The sequence below is a fragment of the Felis catus genome, chromosome B2, assembly GCF_018350175.1.
Source record: "Felis catus isolate Fca126 chromosome B2, F.catus_Fca126_mat1.0, whole genome shotgun sequence".
Taxonomy (NCBI): domain Eukaryota; kingdom Metazoa; phylum Chordata; class Mammalia; order Carnivora; family Felidae; genus Felis; species Felis catus.
Genome location: NC_058372.1, coordinates 67,760,051 through 67,776,031, shown reverse-complemented (window position 1 = coordinate 67,776,031; position 15,981 = coordinate 67,760,051). Strand labels below are relative to the sequence as shown.

Genomic DNA, 15,981 nt, shown 5'->3' with positions numbered 1-15,981 from the left:
TCCCTCTCTCTGCCCCACCCATCCTCTCAAAGTAAGTCAATAAACAAACAAACAACAACAAAAAAGAATTGTATTTGAGTCACTATGTTCACTATTATATCTATTATTACCTCTACTGTCTGTTAAGCTCTTTCTACACACATGGCATGTGCTGAGAAATTGCCACTCAGTATTTCATTTTGTCTCTCCAAAGCTCAAGTGGTAGTCAGATGTTATTAGTATCCCCATACTCAAGTAAATCTGAGGCTTTGAGACGTTAAATGGGATTTTTGCTATATGACTCACTCTAAATGTGAGAATGTTAGAGCTGAAAGAAACTAGAAGTAACCTAATTCACCAAAAACTTAGATGCTAAGCAAATAGGCAGCTAATGCAACACCAAGAATCCATGCCTAGCCAAAGGGGATAGCTGCCATTTAGCTTCAGCCTTTGTTTTCACATGGGAATGTAGTCCCTGTGTTGCCAATGTTATAATTTTTAAAGAGAAATCAGAACTCTGGATTTCAATGTGAAATTTCCCAGTTTTTAAAACATGCTAGGCATACAAGGTATGTCCAAAGACTGGATGTGGCCAAAGAGCTATTAGTTAGCAACTTCTCACCAAGTACAATCCCATTATTTTACAAATGAGACAGAGAGGTGAAGTGAGCTGCCCAAAGTCATGCGGCAATTCAGTGGTATAGCTGGGAATCAATATGCAATACATATTCCTTCCATTTTTTCTCCTTAAAATCATATTAGATTACGTGTTACTAAAACAGTTCTTTAAGCTTTTCAGAAAAATTGAAGTATGTAGCTGAGGAAATGAACTGGTGAGTGACAGGGGATAGACTGACCATAAGTTTTTGAAAGGTATTTAAAAATTGTTTACTTCCTTGATATATTCTATTGAAAATTGATTGATATTTGTAGTGCTAATGCTTGTGGCATAAATATTTATAAATATTTGCTCTTCTTTCTGCTTTGCTTTTGCTTAATATTTTATTTTTTATTTTTTTCCCTTTTTGAATTTAAATTTTAGTTAGCTAACATACAGTACAATATTGGTTCCAGGAGTACAATTCAGTGATTCATCACATACATACAATATTTAGCACTCATCACAAGTGCCCTGCTTAATACCCACCCCCCATCTAGCCCACCCCCCCCACCCCCTTCCCTCCATCAACCCTGTTTGTTCTCTATTATTAAGAATCTCTTATGGTTTGTTTCCCTCTCTTCTCTTCCTCAACCCCTCCATATGTTCATCTGTTTTGTTTCTTAAATTCCACATATGAGTGAAATCATGTGGTATTTGTCTTTCTCTGATTGATTTATTTCACTTGGCATAATACATTCTAGCTCCATCCATGGCATTGCAAATGGCAAGATTTCATTCTTTTTGATGGCTGAGTAATATTCCATTATATATATACATATACCACTTATTATATATATATATATATATATATATACCACTTATTATATATATACCATATATATGATATATACACCACTTCTATATCATATGTGTGTGTGTGTGTGTGTGTGTGTATACATACACCCCTTGTACCCCTTTGTTTCTGTATTTTGTATCCTTTGGGTAAATACCTAATACTGCAATTGCTGGATTGTAGGGTAGTTTTATTTTTAGTTTCTTAAGGAACCTCCACGCTGTTCTCCAGAGTGATTGTACCAGTTTGCATTCCCACCAGCAGTGCAAGAGGGTTCCCCTTTCTCTACATCCTCACCAACACCTGTTGTTTCTCTTGTTGCTAATTTTAAGCCATTCTGACAGGTGTGAGGTGGTATCTCATTGTGATTTTGATTTGTATTTCCCTGATGATGAATGATGAGCATCTTTTCACGTGTCTGTTAGCCATCTGTATGTCTTCTTTGGAAAAGTGGCTATTCATGTCTTCTGTCCATTTCTTAACTGGGTTGTTTGGTTTTTGGGTGTAGAATTTGATAGGTTTTTATAGATTTTGGATACTAACTCTTTATCAGATAGGTTGTTTGCAAATATCTTCTCCCATTCTGTTGGGTGCCTTTTAGTTCTGTTGATTGTTTCCTTTGCTGTGCAGAAGCTTTTTATCTTGATGACGTCCCTATAGTTCATGTTGGCTTTTGTTTTCCTTGACTTCAGTGACATGTCTGGTAAGAAGTTGCTGTGGCTGAGGTGAGGTCAAAGAGGTTTCTGCCTGTGTTCTTCTCTAGGATTTTGATGGTTTTCTGTCTCACATTTAGGTCTTTAATCCATTGTGAATTTATTTTTGTGTATGGTGTAAGAAAGTGGTCCAGTTTCATTCTTCTGCATGTTGCTACTCAGTTTTCCCAACACCATTTGTTGAAGAGACTGTTTTGCCTTATATTTCATAAGGAGCTTTAAATAGTGTGATTTGGAGAATAAAATTTCTAAGGAAAAAAATCCATGGGTTGATTTTTAATTTTTGCTTAATAGATATTTCAAGAGTATAATAAATTCTAACTACAAATTTTCTAATATTTTTATTTTTCATTTGATGTAAAAATTAGAGAAATCAGTTAGGAAATATTTTATTCAAATAATGAAGAAACTTTTTGCTTTCACTTTAAAATTTTTCATTGTGGACCCTAGCAACTATAGAGTCATTCTATAGCTTAACTTGAAACGTTTTCTCCCTTCTTTCTTTCCTTTCAAATGTTTAAAAAAATGACTCTTGTGGGAATTCCTTAGTCTTCCATTAATTGGCTGGGTTGTCAAGGAATCTTGGATGGGCTACTCCACTGATATCTCTGGCTGAGGATCCTGCGTGTGTGCAGACATGGATTTATATGAATGAGTGTTTGGGGAAGGAACATAAAGGAAATGAAGTTGGAGAAAGGAGGAAGTTTCACTCTTCAATCACACCATTTCTTTTCTTTTCTTTTTTTTTTTTTTAAATGTTTATTCACTTTTGAGACACGGAAGGAGTCAGAGTATGAGCGGGAGAGGGGCAGAGAGAAAGGGAAACACAGAATCCAAAGCAGTCTCCAGGCTCTGAGCTGTCAGCACACAGCCTGACGTGGGGCTTGAACCCATGGACTGTGAGATCATGACCTGAGCTGAAGTCAGACGCTTAACTGAGCCACCCAGGCGCGCCTCTTTTTTTTTTTTTTTAAGTTTATTTATTTTGAGAGAAAGATAGAGAGAGTGGGTGGGGCAGGCGCAGAGAGAGAGGGAGAGAGGGAGAATCCCACGCAGGGTCCACACCTGTGGATCTTCACCAGGCTAGATCCCGTGAACTGTGAAATCATGATCTGAGCTGAAATCATGAATTGACACTTAGCCACCTAGACACCCCAGTTTCACACATTTCCTAAAAGAATTTAATGGAATCAAAGGCTAGAGTGACAAATTGATCGAGGGTTTTCCCAGTGAGTTCTCACCTATGTGGTCTCATGGAGTTATGTGATTCCTGATCTCAAGAAGCTGATCTTGCCTGCCATTACACTTCGTAGATGAGTATCAGCACTTCTCTGTTGCTAATTTGCACAGCTTTCAATAGGACAAATGTTAAATATCTTCAATAGGTCTAACCATAGTGAAAATTCTCTTTATCTGCAACTTCTCCTTTACCTCCTGCAACATCATGGCCTGGCAGTAAACCTATTTGTCTTGCCATGAAGGTCAGGGAACACAGCTTGAATCCTGAATTTCTAGGTTCTTAGGATTTTACTGACATGGAATTAAGCATTTTAAACGATCAACTCATATGTCATAGTGCTTATATGTCATTTTCATATTTGCCACAGTGTGTTCTTTTTACTTTAATTTTGAAATAATTTTAGACTTACAGAAAAAGTTGCCAATAGAGCCCACAATATATTTTCAAAATGAATTTCCTTTTAAAAAACTCAGTAGTTATTTCCTTGTATTATTTATAACACCTACTCAATACAATTATATATATATATGTGTGTATATATATATATATATATATACATATATATATGTGTATATATATATATATACACACATATATATATATATTATCTTTGTTGGGAAAAGCAAATCATCATAACAATAATATATAGCCATGCAAATGCATATATTTTCCTATTGACACAAGTGAGGGAGGATATCTATAATGCTTTGCAATCAATAGGTTCTCAAGAAATATTTGTTGAATGGTATATATAATAGGAAGGATTTGCTGACACAAATTAATTGAGAATTACTTAGTCATGGCCAAATTTGTATTTCAGTATTAGGAAAACATTACCATGCACGAGTTCAAATGTGTGGTCCCTTTATTTATTTATTTTTTAATTTTTTTTTAACGTTTATTTATTTTTGAGACAGAGAGAGACAGAGCATGAACAGGGGAGGGGCAGAGAGAGAGGGAGACACAGAATCCGAAACAGGCTCCAGGCTCTGAGCTGTCAGCACAGAGCCCGATGCGGGGCACGAACCCACGGACCGTGAGATCATGACCTGAGCCGAAGTCGGACGCTTAACCGACCGAGCCACCCAGGCGTCCCTGTGTGGTCCCTTTAAACCAGGGTTTTGTTTTGGACAAGAGTCCTATCTTAATATGTTTGGGCTGTTATAACACAGACTAGGTAGCTTATAAGCAATAGTAATATAATTCTCACAGTTCAAGAGACTGGAAGTTCAAGATCAGGATGACAGCATGGTTGGGATCTGGTGAAGGCTCTCTTCTGGACTGTAGACTGCCAACTTCTTTCTGTGTCTTCACATGGTGGAAGAGACTAGGGGAGTGCTATGTGGTCTCTTATAAGAGCACTTATCCCATTAAAAATTTTTTTTTAATTTTATACGTTTATTTATTTTTGAGGGAGAGAGAGAGAGACAGAGTGCAAGTGTGCTCTGTCAGCACAGAGCCCAATGCAGGACTTGAATTTGCAGACCAATAGATCATGACCTGAGCAGAAGTCGGACATTTAACTTACTGAGCCACCCAGGTGCCCCTAAAATTTTTTTTTAATGTTTATTTATTTATTTTGAGAGAGAGAGAGAGAGAGAGTGCAAGCAGAGGAGGGGCAGAGAAAGGGGGAGAGAGAGAATCCCAAGCAGGCTCCTTGCTGTCAGAGTGAATCCTGGAGTGGGGCTCGATCCCACAAAATACGAGATCATGACCTGAGCCAAAACCAATAGTTGGATGCTTAACCAACTGAAATCACCCAGGCGCCCCAAGAGCACTTATCCCATTTATGAGGGCTCCATCTTCATGACCTAAGCACTTTCCAAAATCCCCTCTCCCAATACCATAACATGGGGCATTACAATTTCAACATATGAATTTTGGCAGAATACAAACATTCAGCTCATAGCAAGTCCCCAGTGACCTTTTTGGAAGAGTATGGCAATTGCTCTCTAGGAAATTATATTTGAAATTAGTTATGCATAACTATTTCCCAACTTATTTTTAGTATTCTATTATACATTGATCATCCATTAATTTATCTAAATCCGTTTGAAATCCAAGATGCTTGACTAATTCCAAGGGGTGAATACTGTTCTACAGTGTTAGGAACAGCTTACTTTTTATTAGCCCTCCTGCATACTTTCAGGACTTTTATATTTGCACACTGTAGCTATTGTTTTATGATTTAAGAGACAGAGAACATGGCTTTGCATCCTCCAATTATGACCATACTTGCTTACTGTCCCTTTAATCATGTCTCAGAGCTTTTAGTAGCTTAGATTTTCTCCTCTCAACAATCCTGGGAAATTGCTATGATGTCGGACTTCTGTGTTAATGTGCTGAAGATAAAAATTCAGATATTTGGAGACATTTCATTTGAGGTTATTTGAGGAGAATATAATATTGGCTGATCACATTGTTCAGCAGCTTGTTTGTAACCCCCATCTCTGGCAAAGGTTTCCTATTGGAGTCTTTCCAAATTTATCTAGTTTCTGAATCTTTTAGTCACTTTTTGGCTTTCCTGGTTTCTCTGTAACATTTCGGAATCCTATGAATTCTCCATCTTCTTAATAAAAAACCCACGAGTAGAAGTAACATTCAGAGGTCCTTATGATTTCTGAGGACTTTTAAGAGATCTGTCTACATTTTTTCCACATTCTTCAACTTATTTGAGCCAGAATGGGGCCACCTTTTCCAGGAGATCAAGTAGAGTATGCTGGTGCTATTGCATTTTCTCATACACTGCCTTTTCCCCACTTAGTTTAATCTAATTACACAAAGATGTATTGCTCATACATTTTGTGTAATTTCTGTGCTAATTGCTAAAGGGGTTACAAAAGTGAGTTAAATGATTTTTCCCCCCAAAACAGTTTATGATCTTGTGGGATGAAGGAAATGGTAAAGACACCACAGCTGTGCAGACCATTTCTGCTTCTGTTTTTATTTTTTACTTGGGTTAAATTTATATAAAGACTTCTAATCAAACCTCTGTGGAATAAAAGAGAATAAGAAGAGAAAAGCAAAGTCCTTGGGCTGAATATGCTTATCATGTACTATGAATAGTCTTGCTCCAAAGGATGAAGTCCAGATGTTGGACTTATCCCATAGTTCAGTGAATGACAAAGTCATAATACTATATCTTTTATAGCTTCACTATTTATACATAACCTGTGATGAAGCATTAACCCCCTTTGACTAATCTTTTCTGCCTATAAAGATCCACTGGCAGGCATACATTTAAGCCCAGTTGGAAGAAGCATATTCCTGAGTTCATGGCAGTAAAACTGGTTGTCGTTAGACAGTCACTGTGCCAAAGTAATAGAATGTAACAGAGATAATACAGGAATTGTTACAATGCAACATGACTAACATAGCCATCATATGCAGGACCTAGTCTCTAAAATCTTTCTTTTCAACAAATTAATTCATGAAACCTTATAGCTCACCTCTATGAAAAGGAAGAGTTAGTGATCATCTGTCTTAGATGGAGAAACTGAGGCACAAAGCAAGCAGTCAATTTCTTTGAAATGTCCAGTGAGCAGTTAATTTCTTTGGAATGTCCAGTTAGCCTCTTAGCCAACATTACTGATGACTAATTCTTGGTTCCTGACAACAATTCTTCCCAAGCTAAAATATGTTCTCAGCAAATCGTGAAACTCATGACCAATGAGCACTGTTCTGCTTGTTCCATTAGAGATGCATTAGAAATCTTCAAGGTCACTGTTTGTTTGTATATATCTGTGACATCATGTTTTGGACTGTGCTTGAGGCAGTTACCTCATAGCGAGTAAGGAGAGATCCCGGACTGTATCAACACATCAGTAACTGTTACCGAAATACCACAGACCCAGGCTCTCCCATGAGGCATCGCTGGCCAAGAGGATTACTGAAATGAGGAGCGTGAGGAAGATGAGAAAGCCAATATGCTTATGAACTAAGCTTTATTTCTAATAAAAGAAAAGAAAACAAGAACAAAACACTGACTTCAGTTCAAAATCCAGCTTGTTTTCTTTCAGAGGCTATTTAAGTTTGTCCATACAAACTCATATTTTTCTCCCTAGCTTATGGTCACGTACCTTAAGAAGACAAATGTTTCCTTCTGATTCTTTTCTTCCTTCTCCTTGCTTTTCCGTCTGCTTTGAAAAACCATGACACTGTGGCCTGGCACTTGGCTGGTCAGAATGTGCTTACTCTTGTCAGGCAGAGAGAGGGTTAAATGAGAGGAAGGAGCACGGGATGCTGAGGTTTATCTGACATATCCATTTTGCCTACTTCTGCCTTCATAGTATCTTAGGAATGTGGGGAAACCTCTCCAATCTGATTCTGCCTGCATGGAAAAGTAAGAACAGGATCTTGAGGCTACAGCAGTTACTTGGCCCTTTCTCAGTGGTGTGCAGAAGCCAGCTGGCACTGGCTTGCAGGGGCCGACCGTGCTCATCTCCTCTCAGCTCTGCATTCAGTGATGTCATGGTAGCTTGAAATTGGCCATGATGGGGGTATTTATGCCATAGAAATCTGCAAATGCTGCCTACCAATCAGGGATTTTTATCCCCTGTAGAGCTAGTTCACCAGCATATCATTGCCCTTTAACCTATACCTGAAGGATTTCTGCCAGTGTCCAGTAAAACTTCACCAAACATCTGACACAGTGTGAGCTCAAGACGACAACTCAACACGAATTAGGAAGAGATAAATTCTCTAGCGGTGTCAACATCAAAAGATAGCTTGGGGACAGAGCTTTATCTGTCCTATAATTTGTATGAGCAACTGCTTAAGGGTCCACCAAATAAGTAGCAATATATGACACAAGTGTGCCTTCTTTCTTTTTTTAAAGGCTTATTTATTTATTTTGAGAGAGAGAGAGAGAGCGCGCGCGAGAGCGAGCATCTGTGCAAGTGGGGGAGGGGCAGAGAGAGAGAATCCTAAGCAGGCTCCATGCTGTCAGCACAGAGCCAGAGGCGGGGCTCAATCTCCCAAAGTGTGAGATCATGACCTGAGCCAAAATCAAGAGTCAGATGCTTAACCGAATGAGCCACCTGGGTACCCCTAAAAGTGTGCTTTCTAAGCAGATGAAGCTTCAAGATAATCTATAATCCTTTGTTCTCACTTTCAACCAGATTAAGCCACTAGATCTGTCTCCAGCAAAATCTTAGCAAGCCTTGCTGCCAACTTTTGGTACATTCATAGTTACAGGTGAAGGCTTTTTGCAGCAGTGACTTCTGTGAGTCTGTGGTTTCTATGATCCCAAGGACTTTTAAAAGGCACCAGAGGGGAACACCTGGGTGGTGCAGTTAGTTAAGCGTCTGACTCTTGGCTTTGGCTCAGGTCATCATCTCATGGTCTTGTGAGTTCAAGCTCTGCACTGGCAGCATGGAGGCTGCTTGGGATTCTCCCTCTCCCCCTCTCTCTCTGCCCCTCCCCCACTCACGCTGTCTCTGTCTCTCTCAAAATAAATAAATAAACTTAAAACAAAAAAAAGCATCAGAGATTTTGGCCCCACCATTGCCTTTAGTGTGTGGGGAGTTTGACTAGTATCTGAGTATTGGGGTAAACCCTGGAGGCTTCTGGACTTCCTGAGATCTCTTCTTTGTTGCCTTGATAACATGTCAGCAGCTTCAATGATGGCAGGAGAGGCCACTGGCGGCAAGAACAAGAGAGAAGGAAATATCTGAGTCTCTTGGTAGCTATCAGGACAGCATCAAGCAACACAGTTATTCACCCTTTTGTCTCTGGGACTTCTATTTCTAGAAGAGTGAGGGTCTTTGAGGAGAATCTACAGGTCCCCCAGTCACAGGTATGAGCAGATTTTGAGAGACCATAATTTTACTTCCAGATAACGGTATTCCAGGGGGCATGATTTCAAGTTCTCAATCTGTGAAACGGCAGAGGCATAAAAATGTGGAGTCTGAATTCAGGCAGACATGATTTAATTGTTGGTTAAGCCCCTAACAATCACTTATCCATTCATTCATATTTCAAGATAAAAAAAAGCAAAGAAATCCCCAATGACTTTACATCCTTCTCTGAAGAAAACTGAACAAAGTTATAGAGGTCTCTGGACATATGATATAATTTTGTGCTTTGAAAAATAAACTGCTAGAATACAGAGTACTTTAAAATTTTTTTGAAAGATCACATTAAATATTCACTCTCTTTGAGTCATTGTGGATGAAACCTATGCCATCTTGTATAGGGAAGGTGCTTAGTAACATTTTTGTGGAACTGGCTTTGAGATAGGAATATTGATTCATTTTTTTTTATAATACATTAAAAAAAATTGACCTGGAGATTAACTCATTCAGCCAGTCAGTTAGCACATGCAAAAGATCTTATTAATTCCTCCAGCTCCCACGGTGACTTATCTATTCACCAGAACAATTTTACTGTGAGTTCCATAATGACACAAATCACCTACAATTATTTTCTTTACCCAGTGCTTTGCACTTTGAAATCACCTAATAAACATATATTGAATGAAGATAATACAGTGGATCCTGAAAATAACTTCACTAATGACAGTCATATGAATTTTGTCTTTAAATTTAGTTTTGAATAATAAACTTTAAAGTAACAAAGAAAGGTTTATTATAAAATTTCCTTTTCAATGACACATGCATGTGAGGGTATTGTATTTATAAATATACGTGACAAGGTGATCTGACGAAAACAGTGGGACTCTTTTATTTATTATTTTCTTCTTTTTTTAAAATTTCATTTACTTATTTTGAGAGAGAGAGAGAGAGAGAGAGAGAGAGAAAGCACGAGTGGGGGAGGGGCAGAGAGCGAGAGGGAGAGAGAGAATATCAAGCAGGCCCTGCGCTGCTGGCGCAGAGCCCGATGCAAGTCTTGAACTCATAAACTGTGAGATCCCGACCCAGACCCACATGAAGAATCGGATGATTAACCGCCACAGCTACCCAGGCGCCCCTAGTGAGACTCTTTTAGTAAAATCTAAGCAGCCTACCAAATGTAGGGTGTGATTGGTTTATAATCTAAGTGAAATCTATAGAGAAAGAGAAACCCTCTGTCTGTGTTGCTGTCTAGGACTTTGGCTCAAGCAAAACCCAGCTATTTATAATCCTTGGAAGAGAAAGTATTTTCACAGAATTTCTTTATGTCAATATCTTTTACATAGTTGTGAGAGGTTTTTAGAGAGTAGTGCTCTTATCTTCTGAGGTTTTCTTTTTTTTCCCTCAGTTTTATATTTCTTCTTATGCTCCCACTGGTCACTGGGTACATTTTGCTAGAGCAGAGGTATGGAGAGGACAAAGGGGTGATCAGGCTCGTTAGCTCCTTTGGCCCACGTGTCCAATAAGGCAGGCTGCTTCTCTGCCTAGAGCAGCTGGCTGTGGCTGGGCTGGAGGAAAATTCTCTGTTCACAAGTTATGCCACCTCCCTGCTCTGGTTCGTCAGCTGCCTGGCAAAACTTTGTCTTTGGCCACAAGTGTCATTAGATGAGAGAATATGGATGACAGAAAGCAAACACATCACCACTCCTAGAAAAGCAATTCTCAGTTTGTGTTCTGTGGATGGTGAGTCATGCTGGTATACTAAGAACAGAGAAGCACAGAAAACAAGGGGAAGAAGAGTAAAGGATGCCCTCCCTGGTTGCAAATTTGGAAAATGCTCACTTTGGGCATTTTCGTTGGCTTGAATGACAGCTGATGGAAATGAAACGTCAACAAAATAGGGAGGTAGTATTGAATTACTGAGAAAGTATTTTTTCTCATGGCTGCATGAGAAACAGACTTTACTATTTATGTACATCTTAATTTTCAGACATTAAAATTATAGGAACATAGCCAAAATTAAAAATAACCTGTGTTTTGTACTTTCTTGATGTGTAACTATAGAATGTTCCTTGACCTTCCTCTGCCCTTGCTCCCACTATTTAGTTACCATAGCGACCACCAAGGTTCACTTTTTTTTCTGATGTGGAAGAACAACACTACCATATGAGGGACAAACTGAAGGCTGAACATGCAAACACAGAGTACAGTCTTATTATAACAAGCAACTTGCCCGAGTTAATCCGTTGTGTGTTGTTACACACATAATTAGTATTTTGCTGCACTTGTCCTCCATTTTGAACTTATTCTAAGTCCACATCAGGCCACTGAACAGCTATGCACTTTTGTTTATACTCTTTCTTTAGCCTGGAAAGAGCTCACTCATCCCCCAGACCCCAGGGGAGTACTGCAATCTGAGAAATGCTGCGTCCTCAAAGCTTGCCCCTCAGTCCTAATCTACAGCCATTTGTCTTTGCACGCTTCCAATTTTTTTAATGACCTTTTTCAGGATCAGGTCTAGTTATTTTTTAGATCCAAGACTGCTACTAAAGCATTTCTCAAGATGCCTTTTATTTTAAAAATCCACCTAAATGTCTATTTTGTAGAGCATTTTTTCACATGAGAAGTCATTAGGATATGAGCTCCCATTATATTTATTTATAATGTTTATCAGTATTTAGTTTTTTTCTATTTTAGGATATAATTATAATATGCCTAACACATTAAGAGATTAGCATAACACACTTCATAAATAAACATACAAATGTTTGGGATAAGTGATTACAGTCTTAGGTAATAGATTGAATTGTCAAAAAAATGTAGGGACCAATATCTTGGACTATGACATTCTTGAGGGAAGGAACAGGTATTTTTGTGTGTGTATCCTTGCATCTGGCATAGTTCCTGGGTGCTTGTTACTTGGTATAGTGGTTCACAAAAAGTTTGTGGAATGAAATATAACCCACAGTTCCCAAGTTGAGAAATCCAGGGATTTAACAGGAAGAGATCAGTGTGATATTTCCTTGTCTTAGTTCCTACCTAAATTAGTATACAACCTTCACTTCACCTCAGGTTAATTTCAGAGGTGATCCCCAGAGGGTGTCTATTGGCCCTCCAAATGTTGTCCTGTCCCTGGGCTGGCTTGAAGACCTATTGGTGCCAGTGCTACTTCTGCTGGTTCCAATAGTGACCATGCACAAGTTCCCCAAATCCTCTCCATGCTTCCTGCATGGCCACTTCTCAAAGCAAGCCCTCAGTTCCTTACAGAGCCTCTCTTTTCCATTTATACTTTCATTGTAGGCCCCTGTCAGCCTTATCTTTTGCCTGCATGTCTGTAGAGGCATCCCTAGGAGCACATTCCCTGCTATGCATAATATTCCCTCTCCCATTGCAAAGGGACAATTGTCTTTGGATCAAGCTTGTGATAGACCACACCTCCTTCCTTTTAGATAATTTCTTTGCAGGAGGGTTCTTTAACCATCCTGCACACAGAGTCTGCTTCTTGTCTCTACTACCTCCCTCATTCATTTCTGCCTGCCATCTAGGCTAGTCCAGACTGGACCCAAACTCAAATGGTTTCAAAAGACAGGCAGATAATAAACAAGTGAAACTGGCCAAGTGTTTATATATTAAACCCATAGGAGTAGTCATTACTAAATACTCTCTTTTTTTTTCTCTTGATGTTGCTTTTGTTTTTATCCTTAGATACAGAGAAGAGTTTCTCTACTAGAAGAAAGCCATAGTGCAATTGTAGTGGTAAATATATGGCAATTAACTCTTTTGTCTCAATGTTCAAGAGGTAACAGAGAGTAGTAAGGACTGGTAGTGAGCTAGCAAGTTAAGTCCTCTAGCCACATGGGTCAGCCATGATTCAACTCCAATGAAACGTAACTATGTGGGAAGATGGGGTCTCTTGTGCCAGATATTCTGATTTTTTCAATAAAACCTGCATATCTAGATTGTTTTGTGAAATCTTCTGCAAAAAAAGTCTGATTCTTTTTTATGGCTGAGTGATATTACATTGAATTTATATACTACATCTTCTTTATCCATTCATCAGTCAATGGACATTTGAGCTGTTTCCATAATTTGGCTATTGTTGATAAATCTGCTGTAAAAATTGGGGTGCATGTCGATGACATGTATGGAGCTAGAGAGTATAATGCTAAGCACAGTAAGTCAGTCAGAGAAAGACAAATACCAAATGATTTCACTCATATGTGGAATTTAAGAAACAAAACAAATGAGCAGAAGGAAAAAAGAGAGAGAGAGGCAAATAGATTCTTAACTATAGAGAACAAACTGATGGTTACCAGAGGGAGGTGGGTAGGGGTATGGGTTAAATAAGTGATGAATTATTAAGAAGTGCACTTGCGATGAGCACTGGGTGTTGTATGTAAGTGTTGAATCATTATATTGTACACCTGAAACTAATATTACACTGTATGTTCGCTAACTGGAATTTAAATAAAAGTTTTTAAAAATATGAAAATTTGCAATAAATAAATAATATATAGTAAAAAAAAAAATCTAATTAATTGCTCTCCCCACCCTGTATCTGCAAAGAGATTTTGGCCTATAGAATATCATTAAAAATTTTATTTATTTATTTATTTATTTATTTATTTATTTATTTATTTACTTTGAGAGAGAGAGAGAGAGAGTCCACGTGTGCATGCTCCTGCACAAGTGGGGGAGGGGCAGAGAGTGAGGGAGACAGAGAATCCCAAGCAGGCTCCACTCTGTCAGCACAGAACCTGATGCGGGGCTCAAACCCATAAACTGTGAGCTCATGACCTGAGCCAAAATTAAGAGTCAGATTGCTTGGGGCTTCTGGGTGTCTCAGTCAAAAAGCATCCTACTTTGGCTCAGGTCATGATCTTGCAGTTCATGGGTTCGAGCCCCACATCAGGCTCTGTGCTGATAGCTCAGAGCCTGGAGCCTGTTTTGGATTCTTTGTCTCTCTCTCTGCCCCTCCTCTTCTCATGCTCTGTCTCTCTCCCTCTCAACAATAAATAAACTTAAAAAAAAAAAAGAAGAGTTGGATGCTTAACCAACTGAACCACCCAGGCACCCCTAGGACATCATTTTTTAACCTACAAATCTGAATCCTCAAACAGAGACCCTGTTGGAGGATGAATGATAATTAGGCATGTAATTAGTAATGTAAATGGTTACAAACAATATATATATTTTCTAGTCAAGTCAAATATTTCTAGTTTAGTTATGGGAAGAGCAGAGATCTTCTAGTTGAAATAGGTAGATATTTTGAGGCCTCTGCAATTTTCTGCACCTATCTTAGTCCAACCTTGTCCTTGAATGTTGGTTCTTTTTTTTTTTTTTTAATTTTTTTTTCAACGTTTATTTATTTTTGGGACAGAGAGAGACAGAGCATGAGCGGGGGAGGGGCAGAGAGAGAGGGAGACACAGAATCGGAAACAGGCTCCAGGCTCTGAGCCATCAGCCCAGAGCCTGACGCGGGGCTCGAACTCCCGGACCGCGAGATCGTGACCTGGCTGAAGTCGGACGCTTAACCGACTGCGCCACCCAGGCGTCCCTGAATGTTGGTTCTTAATGTGTAGTCTGGGAGCAACAGCATTATCAACGCCTGGGAATTTGTTAGAAATGCAAATTCTCAGGACCCACCCCAGACCCATAGATTCAGAAACTCTGGGGGTGGGAACCAACAATCTGTGTGTTAAAGAGCCCCCGGGGTGATTCTGATGTACTTTGAAGTTTGAGAACCAAAGAGGCTTCCTTTCAGAGGGAGCCTCTCTTCCCTGCGGTATGCTCCTAGAGCCCTGGCAGCCTGTATAACCTTAGTCTTCCGGCTTCCTTCGCCTCAACCCCAGGTTTTAGGAGCCAAGATATGTCTGCTATGTGAACTCCGGGTTCAGCTTGGCTCTCCAAAAAAGGGTACAGGATTAAGACACAAAAGAGGACGTTGGTCCTTAGTAATGGAGGAAAATGGATTTGAAAATTAAGCGTGTTCAGAGGGGGAGAGGAGGAAAAATATGTCCCCAGATTTCTTCTTGGACTCCTTCTGCCATGGCTTATCTAGTGGTATGATTTAAAGAAATATTGTCTTTGCTCTACTTTTAGCCTCTTAAAAATGGCTACTTCTGTTTTAATTTCAAAGACTCACTATGGTTCATAAAGACTAAGGAATACAGAGTTAGTGTAGTGACACTACTATGTGACTTAAATTTAGAGAGGTTGATTTCTTAACTCCATCTTGAAATTCTGAAAGAGTGAGAGTTCAGTAGATGGGTGAGAGGTTATGTTTGGGCTTGGGATACACTTCAGGCAAGTCTGGGCTGGGAAGGCCCCTTGTGCAGCAGAATGAGATCACTGGGATCTTATTTTTATAATTTCAGTGAAAGGCACAGGTGAGGAACACAGATGGGAAGGCAGGAAAAGTGCCTGAAAGAGAGGTTAGGAAGGGCGGAGAAAGGCAATGGATAGCTTTGGGGCAGAACACCTCTGTGTCTTTCCCTCTTTTCAAATGCTTCTCATCAGCCTCCTCTCAGAGATGTGCAATAATTTCATTGCTGGAAAGTCCCTGAGCTCTGGTAACCTCCAGGCCCCACATATGAATCTTACTTGCTTTTCTTTCTCAAAGCTAAAGCAGGAGCAGTGGTGATTTAAAGGGAAACTCATTTATATATATTGCCTGAAGGTCCTGTAGCACTTATGGTTCGTAAACTGTATCCAGTGTTATATTTCCCAGTTAAGACACCCCAGAAAGCCGAAGGATATAATTCTAATACTTTATTTGTTTAAAAATTTTTAAAAATGTTTAT

At 39.2% G+C, this 15,981-nt stretch overlaps 1 protein-coding gene and 1 pseudogene across 5 annotated transcripts in view; one reads left to right on the top strand and one right to left on the bottom strand.

Annotated features, from left to right (window-relative positions):
* LOC101098793 overlaps positions 1-7,858 on the bottom strand; it is a 99,242-nt pseudogene extending 91,384 nt beyond the window's left edge.
* Positions 1-15,981, top strand: part of FILIP1 (filamin A interacting protein 1) — a 273,424-nt gene that overhangs the window by 136,319 nt on the left and 121,124 nt on the right. The window lies entirely within an intron of this gene.